The following is a 4176-nucleotide window of genomic DNA, read 5'->3' as shown; positions in this document are numbered from 1 at the left end:
TTCAACCTCATACATGTATCATCTTTTTTCCTTGTAATATTATTTTTTTCACAATTTAAACACAATTAAGATGACGAAATATATAAGAAAGGATACACAAAGAGTAACATTGTGATTACTAAGTGATTTCACCTACCTGTCTACCTGTATATCTGTTATAACTGTATGGTCAGACATTTTAGGATACATTTCGAAAAGTTCATGATCAGGATTTTGTGCAATGTCTTTATTCTAATGATTCTGAAGATAAAACACAATTATGTATACTATTCTTTGATTGAATTTAACCGAGGAGCTTTCACCTTCATTGTACTATATAATTGGTAAATGCAACGATGGATGGTTACCCAAAGGAAGGCATATTCATCTGATAGATTGATTACGTATTATGCTTATTCTTCCAAACAGTAAGACAGTGTTATGCATATTCCTCTAAAAGATTGAACCAGTACTATGCATATTCTACTGAAAGACAGTCTAACGTGTATTCTTCCAAATTATTCGATTAGTTAAGGGGTATTCTTCTACCGTTAGAGGACAGTCGTGAAGAGGTTTTTTTTTTATATAAAATAAAATCGACACACGAATAACGAATAAGGGAAAACATTGATGGGTCTTTTTAATATGCAACAAATATTGGTTTAGAATAAAGATTATGAAAGATGGTTTACTGTATGACACCTATATGTGTAACAAAAACATGTTAAAAATAATAATATTGAATGCTGGTATTCATCCTTACATTTCATTTTTAAAAAGCTGAATATTTATAATTTAGAGGTGAAACTTATTTTTTTTATAAAGTCAGTTAAGCAAAAACTTTGTAATAGTGTTGTAAAAATTGGGAACACAAAAGGAACAGATACACAGAGTAGTAAATTAGATACTTATTTCAAGCTTAAAACTTGTTATTCGAAAGAAATGTATCTATCTTTAAACAATTTTCAATTGAGAAGAGCCATATGTAAAATTACAAACAGTGCACATGATCTCAAAATAGAAAGAGACAGGTATAAAACATTATATATAGAATGAGACCAAAGGCTTTGTAAGTAATGTACTCTAAATCTGGTTGAAGATGAACAACATTTCATAACTAGTTGTCCAGCATACAAAAATGATAGGGAGATATTTTTCAGATACACTCTATTTGTCCTAATTTTATACATCTTTCAAATGAGGCATTTTTTTGTGTTATTTACTAATGAACATTTGTCTGTACTTAAACATTTAGGGAGCTATATCATTACATGTCTAGATGTTAGACGATATGTTAATTAATGTATATAATAACAATGATAATTGTAATGATTTATGGTTCTGATCCTGCCTGGAAATGAATGTATATGATTTTTATAGAATGAAGATAATAACATCTGTCTGAACTTGTTTTAATGTTTCATTTAAGTTTATATATAAAAAAATGTTTTTTATGTTACAAATCATGATGTATTGTTTTATGTATACATGTTATGCTGCCCATCAAGGGTCCTTGATTGGAACAATAAAATATTCTTTTTCTTATTCTTATTATGCAACAAAAGATTAAAATTTAACATGACATTACATACACACTAAATGACATTTTAATATTTCTTTAGAATACAAGCCACTAATAATTAAAGAGAATATTAAGTTCGAGGAGAAATGTTTTTAGATTCAGAATTTGACGAAGAGTTTAATTGAATTTTTGACATCGGTTTTTAGGACCATCTTTTAATAAGACTTTAATGAAAATTTAACTTTTTAGAAATGTCAAGTTATAAAATGACATAACTGTTGTATCTGTATAGAATATATAATAGAAATACAAAGGATATGGGGAATCCATCCATGACAAAAAACATGAGCACAGATTTTGGTGGGGTTGTGTTACTTAGTCTTTAGTTATCTATGTTGTTCCATGTGTACTATCGTTTGTTTATTTGTCTGTTTTATTTTAAGCCATGACGTTTGTCAGTTTATTTTCTATTAATGAATCGTTTTAGTTGATTCGGAGCTGTTCTATGTACTCATTATATCCTCCAGATTTGTGTTTTTTCCGTAGTGCCTAAATTGCACATTCTACTTGAAAACAATATTGAAAAGTTTGAACTAGGAACACCCGAATAACAGTAGAACGATTTTGTTTTGGAAAACACTTTGATGATTGTTTTTGATACTTGAAGCAACATATTTCAATATACGATTTCAGTACAAAGATATGTACTTTTACTATGTTTTCTTAGTCTGTATGGAATGTATAGCTAATGAGTACCTGTTGTTTGTGATAGGAATTTTGTCGATGATTGAAACTAAAAATAAAACTCGCGTAAAATAGGGATAATTCGACGTTCCTGTTATTCACAAGAGTTATTCTCATTCATGTACCACAACCGTTTTCAAAGTATACGTAACAAGTAAAAATCATCAATATGCAAATGATACACTTTTAAAGAGTTTCCTTTCGAAAGAATCCAATGTATACTGACAATGTTTTTCTCATGTTACCTTGAAATATGATTCACTTGTAGGTGTACATGCGCCCACAACATAAGGTAATATCTTGATTGTCTCCGAACAGATGAACATCGACAGTAATGATAGTATTACACAACTGTCCATTACAGGTCATAAACAAATCATCAGGTGCTATTCTTTGACATTTTTTGCAAATTGGCCGCCGTAATTTCCACGGCTTACGATATCTAATAAACAAACTATAAAACGATGCAGTAAACTGGAGCAATTACTTCACATAAACGATTAGAGCCATAATGAAATTGCATACGGTCTCTGAACTTCATCACATTGGAAGAAAACTCAATTAGATTCCTGTAAAATTCGCCTTAATGTTCAAATTTCCTCTGCTTCTGAGCTCTTATTACCTTATAAACTCATCGTCAGTGGAATTAACAATCGCAAGAGCGGAAAATAACTGACATTATTTAACTACAGCTACATTGTAACATGGCTGAGAGAAATCAGATATATGTTATCAAGGAAAGACTTAGAACATATGTCAATATTAAAAAGACGGTATAAAAGTTAGGTAAAAAGTGTTTTTTCTCACTTTACAAAAAAAAAGTCATGATTATAAGTATCTTGAATTTCTCAAATTATTTTTTCAAAGGAGATGATATGTAATTATAAATAGAATACATTTTTTGACGCATCAACGCATAGTCAACAATATTTATGAACCAGAAACTATGCATAATATACAATGCTGTCCGTTTTTTAAGGTATCCTTTAAAGTACATTGACATTGGGTTAATTGAACAAAAGACATTTCGAACGATAGCAATTACTGCACTATATTAATCAATTCTAGATTCATGAAAAAAAATAACACTGGAGATATTATAAAAAAGAAGATGTGGTATGATTGCCAATGAGACAACTATCACAAAAGACAAAAATGACACAAACATTAACAACTATAGACATTGGTATCTAGTGAAAAGACTCCTAGTATGTTGAACGGATATATAAAATGGGTAGGGTTAAATAAATACTTTCCCAACCTACATTATGTATATGTTGTTCATTGTTTTTCGATCTTCTTCTGTGCGATCGGAATTTGTATTGGCATAAGTTTCAGGGTTTCAACAAATACATCTCTTTTTATGCATGTGAATTATAAAAGGACATATAATCAAGTTAGCGTTCGCTTCAATTTACTATCAATGCGAGTGATGTTTTATTGACATGAACTGAAAAGACCTCGATTAACAATTAAAAATCCATGTTTCCTAAAATTACAATGCTGTACTATGTTTAACTTAATTTTTACAATTTATTATTGTTATTATTGATTGTTGTTGTAAAGTAAACAATAACAATAAACCTGCACATACTAAATCATGTTAAAGTGCCAATTTAGGAAATCATCTGACGCGATACAATTCCATACTGGGAAGCACTTAATGGACGCGGATCAATTGCGTGTATTAGAGCATTATAACCGATAAGAAACAAAGCATATTATCGTTATACGATGTAAGAACTTGTTCCAATTAAACCGTTATAGATTACAACTGTCACAGAATTACTCCTGTCTTTCAATCAATATTTAATTGTTTTTCTATGTTGATGGACCTTTTTTCATTTATAGAGCATCACTGTTTGAACTATACAGGTTTAATTGTATCTACATGCGACTTGGATACTGGAACACCGATATCTAACTAAGAT

The sequence above is a fragment of the Mytilus trossulus genome, chromosome 14 (genome assembly GCF_036588685.1).
Source record: "Mytilus trossulus isolate FHL-02 chromosome 14, PNRI_Mtr1.1.1.hap1, whole genome shotgun sequence".
In the NCBI taxonomy this organism is placed as follows: Eukaryota; Metazoa; Mollusca; class Bivalvia; order Mytilida; family Mytilidae; genus Mytilus; species Mytilus trossulus.
The sequence above is the reverse complement of the archived record's forward strand: the minus strand, read 5'-3'. Positions refer to the sequence as shown.